Source organism: Octopus sinensis, linkage group LG17 (assembly GCF_006345805.1).
Source record: "Octopus sinensis linkage group LG17, ASM634580v1, whole genome shotgun sequence".
Classification (NCBI taxonomy): Eukaryota; Metazoa; Mollusca; class Cephalopoda; order Octopoda; family Octopodidae; genus Octopus; species Octopus sinensis.
Window position 1 is genome coordinate 25,903,160 of NC_043013.1, and position 15,000 is coordinate 25,918,159.

Sequence of the window (15,000 nt, forward strand, 5' to 3'; positions counted from 1 at the left end):
AAATTTTAAATGTCACAGTGGCATCCATTTAATAAGTTCCATGATCTTTGTCCGTCTATGAGTTCTCGCTGTTTCTAATTCACATAATATTTCAGTGATACAAACTTGTCAAAAGCTTCATAATTATTTTCTTCCAAGAATAGTTTTACTCCCAACAGAGCGAGTATAATGTTTATTGTCGAGAGAGATGTCCTCACACCTTCTCACTCGTTTCATTGTTGCCTGTACTTTCTCCTGAAACTGCATCAGTATTCTCGAATGAAACAACCGGTTGTTCTTCTCTTGGGATGTTGTAATACTTCAGATAACAGATTGGATTAGATATTCTTCAAACTGTTCTTCCGTCATCGTGCCAGGAAGAAGAGTTCATCACAGTTTCCTCTTCTTCAGCAACGGACACATTGACAGCTGTAAAACCAGTCTTATCGAAACAATTGACGACCGCGGAAATCTTAAAACGTACCTACGATTTTCAGATTAGATGAGTAATATTCAGTAATGTTGTGTTTTTCTTTTGGGGTGAGGAGAAGGGGAAGGAGTTTCAAGTTTATTTGCTTTTATTTCTTGAAGCTAGATAGCCATTAATGTCAAAAGTCAGCTTTCTGGCCGACTCGCCTCTCTTCGGTAATTTCAGACCTTTTAAAATGATCACGAGGTTGAATTGCTGATGTGTTTGTTGGAAGAAATATAATTTTCACTTGTTTAAGATTCTGGCACTGTTGAATGGGTGATCCAATTGCCAAGAAGCAACACTTGTTTTTTTTTCTTCTTAGTTTGGGTCATCTTTCACCCTTCAGTGGTTCCTTCTGTGCTGATTTATAGGTTACCGAGAAGGTACCATCCAGATTCTTTTCCCAAACACTAATAATTATTATCTTTTTCTCTCTTTCGTACATAACTGTTATTCTTTTTCTCTTATACTTCGAGCACTTTCACCAGCATCGTTTTCATTTAAGACTGTCTTTATATTACATTACAGGATTATTTGTTTGTTATTTGTTCAATTCACGGTGTATCGTATGTCAAGATTTACCGAGGTCAAAATAATAAAACTCATTATTAGAGTCTAGCATATCTTAGAATTGGTAAGATAAGCCATTGTAATCATGGAATGCCATAAACACTCTTCCCGTGTGGATTATATATTCTAAAACTTCCGAATGACCATGAATGACCATGGGATTGCACCCAGGAAGCTCTCCTCCGAGGTGCAAGTCCGGGCAAGGTTGTTTAGGGAAGACCAGCAGTCGCCCATATGTACCAACCTCCTACCGATGTTATCCAAGGGAAAGGCAAAGGCTGATACAGCTTGGCACCAGTGACATCGCAACTCATTTCTACAGCTGAGTGAACTGGAGCAACGTGAAATAAAGTGTCTTGCTCAAGAAGTCAGCACACAGCCCGGTCCGGGAATAGAACCCATTGTCACGTGATTGTGAGCCTGACGCTCTAGCCATTGAGCCATACACCTTCACTACATGGCAATATCATATAATTTACTAATGTTTTACTTAGCTAATGATTTATTTGTATATATCGGCATTTCAATCGTTTCACTTAACATTTTTGATATTTTTGTTTTGAAAATTTATTAACTACTCATTCTAAAACTGATTCATGTCATTTTCTTCATTATTTCATAAAAACTTCGCGCACTTTATTTGCTTGATAACCTTCAATTACTCTACTTTAATCCGTCACACATATTAACAAAAAATAATAATAAATACCACGTTATGATTAGTCAAAAGATAACAACTAGTGCTATACAGGTTAAGAAATATTTAATTGCGCCGATCACAAACAAATCGAGTCAATATCTAGTGCTTTTCATTCAAAACAATCTATTTTAAAAATGTTATCGATAATGATTATTATTATTATTATATTATTATTATTATATTATTATTATTATATTATTATTATATTATTATATTATTATTATTATTATTCAGTAGTAGTTTTATTTTTATAGCGTGCTTTCACTTCACTACCGAGCGCAGCTTGTGTGCCTTGGGTATGTGCTGTGATTTGTTGTGATGCTCTGATGGTTATTGTATGGAAAGTGTTTGCGTAGGATGTGTGCAGTGCCTAGTAGTGCAATTTTCTGTATGTTATATGTGTTTGTAAGTCCTGGTGTTTTTGTTATGTATTTGTCTGAATATTTTTTTATCATGCCTAATGCACCTACTATGATGATAGGAATTGTTTCTGTTTTCAGGTCCACATTCTAGTTATTATTATTATTATATTATTATTATTATTATTATTATTATTATTATTATTATTATTATTATTATTATTATTATTATCATTATTATATTATATTATTATTATTATTATATTATTATTATTATTATTAAAGAATTTTATTACGCAATTAAAAATAAGTTAAAAATACACCGGATTTGAACTTCAGTGGTCTTTAAATCCTTGAAATGGTAAGAGTAGTTGGAGCACCTGTGATTCTTGTTGTGTCAATTGTCTGTAAACACGAAGAACTGATTCCTGTCTTTGAAACACATCATGAAAGCGGAAACGTCCAGAATCTCTTTCATCATATCAAATTAATGTTTTATTTCCATGGAACATTTCGTCTAATTTTTACGCAAAATCGATTTTAAAATATTGTACAATTAAACGGAATCATCTACAAATATGTATGCATGTGTATGTATGTATGTATGTATGTATGTATGTATGTATGTATGTATGTATGTATGTATGTATGTGTTTGTGTGTGCGTTCGTGTGTGTACGTATATATAAATATATATATCTTTCAAATTTATGGGAAACGTTTTGAATATGCCAATGAAGATCTTATTCCATTATGGCCGGCCACAGTCTAATGATGCTGACTAGTGAACCAGTTTTATGGGGTTGCATCGAGCTGTACCGATATAATGTAGGAGAAATATAGTAAGAATAGCAATAATCCTTAGATGCAATTAATAAACGTTTAATGCATCGCTACACGCGTTTCCACAAATGAGAATTGTGGAAACGCGCGTAGCGATTCAGTAAATGTTTATAAATTCCACCCATGGACTATTGTTATTATTATTATTGGAAACATATTTCTTTAAAAAATCGACGCAGGAATGATTGCGTGGTAAGAAGCTTGCTTCCTAAGCACATGGATCCGGGTTCAGTGTGGTACCTTGGTCAAGTGTCTTCTGCTATAGCCTCGGGCCGACCAAAGCCTTGTGAGTGGATTTGGTAGGTGGAAACTGAAACATATGTGTGTGAGTGTGTGTCTGTGTTTGCTGCCCACCACCACTTGTCAGCCGGTGCTGGTTTGTTTCTGTCCCCGTAGCTTAGCGGTTTGGCAAAAGAAAATAAATACCAGGCTTAAGAAAAATATGTTCTGGAGTCGATTCGTTCGATTAAAAATTCTTGGTGCTCTAGCATGGCCTGAGTCTAATAAGTTACACAAGAAAAAGATATAATATACACACACACATACATACATGCATACGTACATTACATACATGCATGCATGACATACATACATACATACATACATAACATACATACATACATACCTATATATATATATTATATATATATATCTATATATATATATATATATATATATATGCGGCGCACGCACACACACACACACACACACACATACCCACAAACATTATGCGCGCGCACATGTGTATAGTTCAATTCGTATATTATTAACGTATTATTTTTAATTGCGTAATAAAAATTCTTCAAATAATAATAATAATCATAATAATAATAATCGTTATCGATAACGTTTTAAAAATAGATTGTTTTGAAACAAGAGCGATAAATATTGACGAAATAAACCTGTGATTCTCTCGGTATTTCTTAAAGCACGTGTTATCAGTTGTGTTTGGCTGCTTCAGAGTATGTGAATATTGTTGTCAGAACGAATGACCCTGGTTAAGCATGAGTAATTGAAGGTTATCAAGTCAATTAGGTGTACACAGTTGGTTATCTTATGGAATAATGCGGAAAATAACACGATAATCGTTATCGGGACATGAATCTGTTTTAACATGAGTAATCAAAGAATTTCAATATTCAATCAAAAAGATGAAAATTACTCTGCTGCTATGACTGGATTAAATTAACACGTGCACCAATCACACGGACAGCATTCGACTTTTTTCTAGCCAAAGGATTTTTAAATCAATATTTATATGGTATTAGTTGTAGCTTTATTTACTTCGAGTTTCACCGTTAAAACGAATTTTATATATGTGTGTGTGTGTGTGTGTGTGTATGTCTATATGTTCGTATATATGTGAACTATATATGATATATCTATCTATCTATCTATCTATCTATCTATCTATCTATCTATCTATCTATCTATCCATCTATCTATCTATTCTATATATATATATATATATTATATATATATATATATATATATATATATGCAAGGAATCATTAAAATTTTCTTTCATTCGAGCATTCTGCATTTTTACAATTTTTCCTTGCTTATCATTTCTCCACGTGCGGTCAAACACACACCCACCATTTATTGATCTATATATATTATATATATAGATATATATATATATCTATATATATATATATATATATATATATATATATATATATATATATATATATATAAATATTTGAATTTTATTCTCACCAATGCCACCGTGAGCGCTACGCCATCGTACAAGGTGGATAATACACGACCACCTTTGCCTAGACGACCTTAAGATCAAATTTAGAATTCTTCCAAAGACGAACCCTGTGCCATACACAAATATATATATATATATAAGAAACAAGTTTAAAATAATGGTCATTACATAGAATTCCTTTATTTAAGCAAATCTGGCTTACAGTTGTTTCCAGTAGTCATTATAGGTACATTACTGATAAGTTTCCTCAATTGGTTTATTGAGCAACTGAGGCAAATTGAACAACTTAAGAAAATTAATGCTACTTTCGTCAGGGTCATTTTTGGATATAGCAAAAAGAGCACTTGAGGAATGGCTATTGCGTGGGGAAGGTGGGGATAGATGGAGATGTTGAAGTAGAATAGAGAACAGGGATGACAAGTTACAAAGAGGTGGAATCAAGTGAGTGGTTCAGGAGTCACTTAGTAGAAGTAGGGGCAGTGTATTACTAAATTTGGATGAGGGATATTCTCAAACATGGGTCATCACCCATTACCATATATATCTATCTATCTATCTATCTATCTATCTATCTATCTATATCTATCTATCTATCTATCTATCTATCTATCTATCTATCTAGATAGATAGATAGATAGATAGATAGATAGATAGACAGACAGACAGACAGATAGATAGATAGATAGATAGATAGATAGATAGATAGATAGATAGATAGATAGATAGATAGATAGATAGATTGATAGATAGATAGATAGATAGATAGATAGATAGATAGATAGATAGATAGATAGATAGATAGATAGATAGATAGATAGACAGATAGATAGATGACCGAGGGGGAGTCTCCCATATATATATATATATATACCGGAGTAAACACATAAATGTGAAACAAGGTGGAAAAAAGAGTACTCAAATACCAGTGGTAGAGTAATATGCTTTATTTAAAGCAGCAGAAAATTCAACAAAATCTGTTACTCTGAGTTTCTCGTTGCCGTTTATCAGACAGTTTTTGCTAGAATGGAACCGATATATCATTGGAATTGATATATCGGTTCCATTCTAGCAAAAACTGTCTGATGAACGGCAACGAGAAACTCAGAGTAACAGATTTGTTGAATTTTTGCTGCTGCTTTAAATAAAGTATATATATATATTATATATATATATATATATATTATATATATATATATATATGAACTTTAATCCCTATAACAGAATGCAATAGAGCATTTCCCTGATGATCACTTGTAGTTAGACATCCAAATGCACTTGGAATATCCGATGCCGAGAGTCCAATGGTGAAACGTACGTAGGAACTAAATATTTATATATAGGCGTTCATCTGAATTTCCACTACGCATGTTTTGTGTATCATAACTAGTGACATGCTGAACTCAGCGGTTCGACTAACTGGATATCGATAATCTTCGTGGACCTCTAATCATATAGTGCTTATCGCAATTCCAACACTACACGCATAATACATACATATATATATATATATATATATATAGATATATATATATTATATCTTATATATAATAAAAACTGAGAATGTGTGTCTGTCTGTCTGTGTGTTTCCCTACACTTGAGAACTACCCAACCAATTTCATTCAAATTTTACATATGCCCTACTTAGGATCCACGTAGTTTCATGGGCAAAAAAAATGTTCAACTTCTTGCCTAGAGCGAGCCAAGCAATATCATATCTTCTCCACTATTTCAGTATACGTGTTAAAAGTGAAACAAAAATATTCTCTATTTTATGTCAGATGCTTTCACTTTAACAATAAAAATAATAACAATTGAATTATATGTAGTAAGTAATAATTAAAATCAAACTAAAGTATAATATAATCGTATTATAAAAGTATAATATAATCGCATATGCGAGCAAAAAGTAAAAATAGCAATTGATATAAAATTGCATTAATGATTTGAACTTGAATAAGTGGTTTCACATCAATGGGAATAAATTAAAAATAAAATTAGCATTCAGAAATGGAAAAGTCCAGATGGATAATAAAAAATTAAATTAAAGAAAAGACTATTGTCTATAAAGTATACAATGTAGAGAAAAAAAGAGTCTGTTATATATTTTGAGTATTGTTATCACTAGCGATATCAAGATATAACTTTGTATTTTGCATTTTATGTGTAGATGTATATATATAGATGTACATGTAATATGTACACATATATATACACATATATACATGCACTAGCACTACGACCCGGCAACGACGGGTCTTTAATGCTAGTATATATATACATATATAGTCTTTTATTCTTTTACTTGTTTCAGTCATTTGACTGCGGTCATGCTGGAGCACCGCCTTTAGTCGAACAAATCAACCCAGGACTTATCCTTTGTAAGCCTAGTACTTATTCTATCGGTATCATTTGCCGAACCGCTAGCTTACGGGAACGTAAACATACCAACATCGGTTGTGAGGTGATGGTGGTGGTGGTGGGGTCAAACATAGACGCACAAATACATACATACATACATACATACACACAAACACACACACATATATATACGACGGGCTTCTTTCAGCTTCCGTCTACCAATACCACTCACAAGACTTTGGTCGGCCCGAGACTATAGTAGAAGGCACTTGCCCAAGGTACCATGTAGTGGGACTGAACCCAGAACCATGTGTTGGGGAGTAACCTTATTACCACACAGTCACGGCTACGCATATATGTATATATATATATATATATTATATATATATATATTATAATATATATATATATATATCTCTATGTGGTGTGTGTGTGTGTGTGTGTGTGGTGTGTACATATTGTAATATATGCATGTATATACATAGATACACCCACACAACACGCACGTGCGCGCTCGTACACACCACACCACACACCACACACACACACTTATATCATTTCCTGTGTATGTGTGGTTTTACAAAAGACGCCATTTATTGAGAGACTGTGTATAAGTTACACAACGTATTGAGTTACAGACAAAAAAAACAACCTTCTCAATTTCTAAGAGGTCGCTATTTCTATCACTTTAAATATAATGCTTCGCTTGAGAATAATGCAATTTAGAACTTCATTACATGTAATGTCATCTTTCAAAATAATGTAGGCGTAAAACACAAAATGAGGACCTTTTCAGTAACAGGAGCAAATTGAAAATGCAAGAACTGTACTGAAAACTAAAAACTAGGTTAACATACGCATTTATAGGTGTTCAAAATATATTAAATTGATGTAAATGACGTATTTTATTTCTAATTTTGGTTATAAATTTTGAGGGGAGGGGTAAGTAGATTACATTGACACCAAAGTTCATCTGGCAATTTATTTTATAGGACGAAAGGCGGATCTTTGTAGTTTTCGTCCCTGTTTACAATTAGTTTAAGAACATTTTTTACTGTATCATATAGATGTAATATTTGACGCTGAATCCAAATTTGTTATTCATTTATTCCAGAAAAAATTTGCAAAAATGTTACAGGTGTTCAAAGCTTGATAATTTTCAGAATTTTCAATCAATCAGAAAACAGCGCGTTCGCTGCCTCTTCCATCAGGGTGTTGGGCATCGACATGTCAAATCATGAAACTAGCTACAGTAAACAAACCAACGGAAGTTGCTAGAAATAACAGTCAAAACATTAAAATATACACGAGCAAAGTTAGCATTAAAGCATACGCGAGCAAATTAAATATTTAAAAGCTACGAACAAACCAACAGAAGTTGCTAGAAATAACAGCCAAAACATGGTTTAAAACAGACATTTATTAGTTTAAAAAATTCAAGAACGACAGTTTGCAATACACTCTAGGATTTTATAAACTAAATTACTTTTCTCATATCTCCTTCTCCACATAAATTCACAAAAATAAGAGTCAACCATGAATTGGCGTGTTCCACACCGACGTTTGTTTCCTACACTCCTTGTCCGCATGCGCAGCATATTTGGTTACTATGGAAGCAGAGTGTAAAATACTCGCTTCTGATTGGCTAAAATATCCAAATTTTGCAAATTTTAAAGGCTAATAACTCTTTTTGATTTGATAGACGGAAACTGAAAGAAACCGGTCGTATATATATATAATATATTAATAAATAAAACATATGTATATATATATATATATATATATACATATATGTACGTACCTAAATCTACATGTATACATACACGCATATATGAGTACGGGACACCAAAAAAACGTCGAACACAATGAGAAACGAAAACAAAGACACAAACACAAGGAACTGGACATTTTTCTTAAACAACAAAATAGTAGAGTACAGGACAAATGACACAAGGAAAAAAAACCCTTCTTCAGTCGCCATGGTTTCATCTACTCTACGTTTCGAAGGTGAAGGCAAGACGTATCTTCGATAAGAAACTTTCCTTCCTGCGAAAAGCAAATCAAATAAATTTTGAGATCATTTTGCAGAGGGGTAAAATGGTAACAAAACCAGGACAGTAAACAGTACAAAATATAGAGCAGTAAAAGGCAGACAAGGAAAATAACAAGACAAGAAGGGCTTTTAACGCCGAACGAACGAAAAAAAATTATTACGAACGCTAATTTCTGTGAACGGCGAACGGAGCAAAGAAAATTGCCGTCCACAACCCCAAGAAGGTCAGGCTAGAAAGACAGTAGCGGAGCTCTCGTCGCGGGTCAACGACGGGAGGGAGAAGGAGGAGCAAGAGAAAGGGAGAGAAGAAAGGGGAATGGTTGTGAGGAAACCATGAAGAATGAGAGAGAGGGAGGGAGAGAGAGTGAAGAATGAGAGAGAGGGAGGGAGATAGAGTGAAGAATGATAGAGAGAGAGACAGTTAAGTAGAAGAAAAGGAAATCAAAGAATTAGGGCTGAGAAAGAGATGGGACAGAAAGGTTAAGAGTGCGCATCAAAATTAATAACAAGAACAATCTTACTTAGAAAGGGATGCGTGCGTTCCGTTTTATCTCAAGATTGATCAGTTAGGTTTGGCCCAGGGTTAAGCAATTCTTTCTAATTTTCGTACGAGATCAGCAATTTTGAGGGGAAGTGAAGTCAATTATATCGAACCCATTGTTCAACTTAAAGACAGACGAAATACTGCTAAGCATTTAGTCCGGCGTGCTAACGATTCTGTCCAATGCCTTATAATGGTTTCAAATTTTGACACAAGGCCAGCAAGTTCGAGCCCAGTGCACAACTGGTACGTATTTTATCGAACCCGAAGGATGCGAAGGAAAATCGACCTCGGCGAAATTTGAATTCGGAATGTAGAAATGGAGAAAAGCATTTTGTCCGGACAAAATGCCGCTAAGCACTTAGACTGGTCTGCTGACAATTCCACCAGTTCGCTGCCTTAGTAATGGTCTCAAATTTTGGTACAAAATTGAGAGAGAGAGAGAGAGAGAGAGAGAGAGAGAGAGGAGAGACAGACAGACAGACAGACAGACAGACAGAAAGGGAGAGAGAGAGAGAGAGAGAGAGAGAGAGAGAGAGAGAGAGAGAGAGATAGAGAGAGAGAGGGTCAATTTCAGTGATCCCAGTGCTCAAGCAGTACTTACTTTATCGATCTCGGCGGAATTTGAACTCAGAATGTAAAGACAGACGGAATATCACTAAGCATTTTACTCGGTGCGCAAACGATCCTGCCGGTTCACCGCCTTTGTGATGATGATGATGATGATGATGATAATAATAATAATAATAATAATAATATAATAATAATAATAATAATAATAATAATTGTCTTGGTATAAAATATGGGCTACAGCAAATATTATGCTCAATACCACAGATTTGCTTGTCAATTGTTTGATCTTAAACAGTTGAGCATGTCCCTTAGTGGCTGACAATATATGCATCTCTGATCATGAGCATAAGTAGTGGGGAAGCAGCATAACCATGGTTGAGAGGGATTCTCTGGGGTTTGAATAATTCACCTCTGGAAACATGGGTGTTTTGTTCAACATCCTTAAACAACCCTTATTCAGGGACCTTTTGAGCGGGATGGGTTCCTCGACTAGAAGAAAATTCTAACTGGGCCCCACCTGCAAGTTCATGTGCTGTTTATCTTGATATGAGATCACTTTGTCGCGCACATATGGTTGTGATGCATGTGCCTAGTGTACCGTTATCAGACGAGTAGTCATGATGGGTATACTGGGCTTCGTGTATTTTAGCACCAGTGTCACTTTGAGTGCATGCACTGCTCTCTCACTCAATAATAATAATAATAATAATAATAATAATAATAATAATAATGATATAATCCTTTCTACTATAGGCACAAAGCTTGGATTTTGTGGAGAGATGGACAATCGATCACATCGACCCCAGTATATGACTGGTAATTAATTTATCGACCCCGAATAGATGAAAATAATAATAATAATAATAATACTTTCAAATTTTTCCACAAGGGAAGTAATTTGGGGGCGTGGCGATGAGTCGATTACATCGACCTCCAATGTTCAACTGACAACTATTTTATCGATCCCGAAAGGGATGAAAGGAAAAGCTGACCTCGGCGGAATTTGAACTTAAAGCGTGAAGACGGACGAAATGACGCTGAACATTTCGCCCGGCGCGGTAATGACTTTACCAGCTCACCGCCATCCCCTGAGGTTAAGCAGTAACAATTCTAGTATTTACATGCTCGCTGCAAGAGGCTCAAAACAATCCGTGTGTTATATAAAAAGCTGTTATCAAACATTAATCCCACCTAATTGGTGGGTTTTTTTGTTTCTTATTTCGTTTTTGTATCAGATTTATCTGATAATGAAGCAGCTATTACGGTGTCATTACTTAAAAACATCTCTGTTTGACGATAATAATCGCTTTAACGAAATATAATTTCCTATTCCCAGTTTTCAAATCAAATATCTGCTGTGTGTGTGTGTGTGTGTAAGTGCATGTGTGCGTTTGTGTATGGATATGTGTGTGCGTGTATGTGTGTGTGTGTGGTGATTATGGCAAACAGATAAATTTTCCTAAATTTTAAGCAACGAACAAATTTCCTTGCTTCTTTTATTTGTTTCTTTATTTATGTATTTGAAAAAAAAAACGAAATTATTTCTTAATTTATTTTCATTTTTTTAAAAATTCCACCCGGAAAAAGTCTGTTCTTTTGTTATCACTGTACAAGTTGAGCACTGGATTCGGTGCAGTCGAATAGCTCCCCCACCCTACCCCACACGCCCCCAAAAGGAAATTTCAGGCCTTGTGCCCATGCAGAGGAAATGCTTAAAGGTATTTCTGGCGGTTATGCGTTCTGAGTTCGAATTCCGCCCAAGTCCACTTTGCCTTTCGTGTTTTACATTGACATACATCTTGAATAATTCACCTTTGGAAACATGGGTGTTTCATTCAACATTACTAAACAACCCTTATTCGGGGGCCTTTTGAGCTGGTTGGGCTACTCGATCTGGGTCCCACTTGCAAGGTCATGCTTAATTGGTAAATAATTACCAGTTGAACACTGGGGTCCCTCAAACTTGCAAGTCTTTTACCATTATCATTGAGTGAGAGTGCAGTGCATGCCATCAAAGTGACACTGGGGTATGAATATACGAAACCCAATATACCCATCATGACCCGTCTGATAAGAGTTCACCTGGCATATGCAACCAAATGTGCGCGAAACGGTGAACTCATATCAAGATAAACAGCACGTGACCTTGCAGGCGAGACCCAGTTAGAATTTTCTTCAGAACGAGTAGCCCAACTCGTTCAACAGGTCCCTGAATAAGGGTTGTTTAGGGATGTTAAATGAAACACCCATGTTTCCAAAGGTGAATTAGTCAAACTCCAAAGAATTCCTCTCAACACATGGCTATGGTGCTCCCCCACTAAGGGACACTCTCAACTGACAAGCAAATATGTGGTATTGAACAGAATATTTACTGTAGCTAATCTTTTATACCAAGACAAAACAATGTACATGATAACGCTTCTACTCAGTTAAGATCAAAAACCATCAGAGTCACTGCTTGGTACTGAATCATATTATTATTATTATCATTATTATTATTATTATTAATATTATTATTATTATTATTATTATTATTATTATATTATTATTATTATTATCATATCGATCCCAGTGCGTAAATAAGTACCAGTTATGCACTGGGTCGATGTAATCTACTTAAACCCTTTGTCTGTCATTGTTTTACCCTCTATGTTTAGCTCCCTGTGGACAATAAATAAATAAATTATTATTATTATTATTATTATTATTATTATTATTATTATTATCATTATCATTATCATTATTATTATTATTATTATTCAGTAGTTTTATTTTTTATAGCGTGCTTTCACTTCACTACCGAGCGCAGCTCTGTGTGCCTTGGGTATGTGCTGTGATTTGTTGTGATACTCTGATGGTTATTGTATGGAAAGTGTTCTGCGTAGGATGTGTGCAGTGCCTAGTAGTGCAATTTTCTGTATGTTATATGTGTTTGTAAGTCCTGGTGTTTTTATTATGTATTTGTCTGAATATTTTTTTATCATGCCTAATGCACCTACTGTGATAGGATTTGTTTCTTCTGTTTTTAGATTCCACATTCTGGTTACCTCCATTTCCAGGTCTTTGTATTTTGAAAGTTTCTCCATTTCTTTTAGAACACTTTGTCATCTGCCGTATTGATACATCAATTAGAAAGCATTTTTTTCTTCATGATCTCTGACAACTATATCTGGTCTGTGGCCTTAATTTCTCTATCTCTATCGGTGTGTATTATTATTATATTATTATTATTATTATTATTATTATTATTATTATATTATTATTAATTATTATCATTATCATTATCATTATTATTATTATTATTATAATTCAGTAGTTTTATTTTTTATTACGTGCTTTCACTGCACTACCGAGCGCAGCTCTGTGTGCCTTGGGTATGTGCTGTGGTTTGTTGTGGTGCTCTTATTTTCACTGTATTGAAAGTCTTTTACGTAGGATGTGTGCGGCGCCTGCTAGAGCTATTTTCTGTATGTCATATGTACTTGTGAGTCCTGGTGTTTTTGTTATGTATTAGTCTGGATGTTTTTTTAATCATACCTACTGCGCCAACTATAACAGGAATTGTCTCTGTTTTTAGGCTCCACATTCGAGTTACCGCTATCAATGATTATTATTATTGTTGTTGTTGTTGTTGTTGTTGTTGTTGTTGTTATTATTATTATTCAGCTGGCATCAAAACGAGAATAATCAATTAAAAAGAAAACTTCATAAAAATTATCATCAAGCTGTTATTATTAAATATATATTTGTAGAATGTATTGGTTTTATGGCATATCACCTTGGCACAGAGAAAACATTGACTGAACACCAAGCAAGCAGGCGGCATCCATATAGGTAGGGTGTGTGGTGTACATATTCAGGATATGATCAAACAATCCCAAAAGCAATATCCGGCCTTGTCATCCGAGTTTTATATTCTATTTCTGTCTACATTTGCAGCTAATCCTCTGGCAAACAGTTTTGCCATATTCCGTGTTCATCTGTTTCACTGTCTCATTTCCATAAAGTCTGCATTGGAACTAAAATTGAGAGAACCTTTCAATGTAACTTTAGCGTGTTTCTGACCAACTTACATTACAACGTCTATTAGTATGTATTATGTATGTATGTATGTATGTATGTATGTATGTATGTATGTATGTATACGGACACAGATCATGTGCCGATAGCCAGCAGGAAAATGTGCTTTCCTGGAGCTAAAAAGTAGTAACATCATCCTCCGCAGGACTGCCACTTTGCGTTGGTAAACAGACTTTACCATATATATATATGTATATATTATATATATATATCTATATATATATATTATATATATATATTATATATATATAATATATATATATATATGTTATATATATATATATATTATATATTTTATTATTTAATTTATTTTATATTTACACCACAACACACACAGAGTAATGCCTCTATATACGAGTTAATTTGTTCCTGGAGACCGCTCGTAAGCGAAAACTCGTAAAAGCTGAGCAATAATTTCCCATAGTAGCAATGTTATAAATCGTAATTCGTTCCCAGAAAAATATTTTACCTATAGAATTTATAATACTCGTAAATAAATGGCAACAAAACAACAGTAGAAAGTAAAGAATGTTCTATGTAAACTGAGTATTCAAGTGTTTCTTAATGAAACTTTTCCAAACCGGTGGAGTGAAAGAGACGGTCCAGTTCCCTGGCCACCTAGGTCACCAGATATAACCCCTCTAGGGATTACAGGGCTACTTTAAAAACAGATTGTATAAGGCCTCAATGGTCCCAAAGAAAAAAGAAAAAAAAAACCATATCCAAAACTGATGAGGGAATGCTCAGCAATCA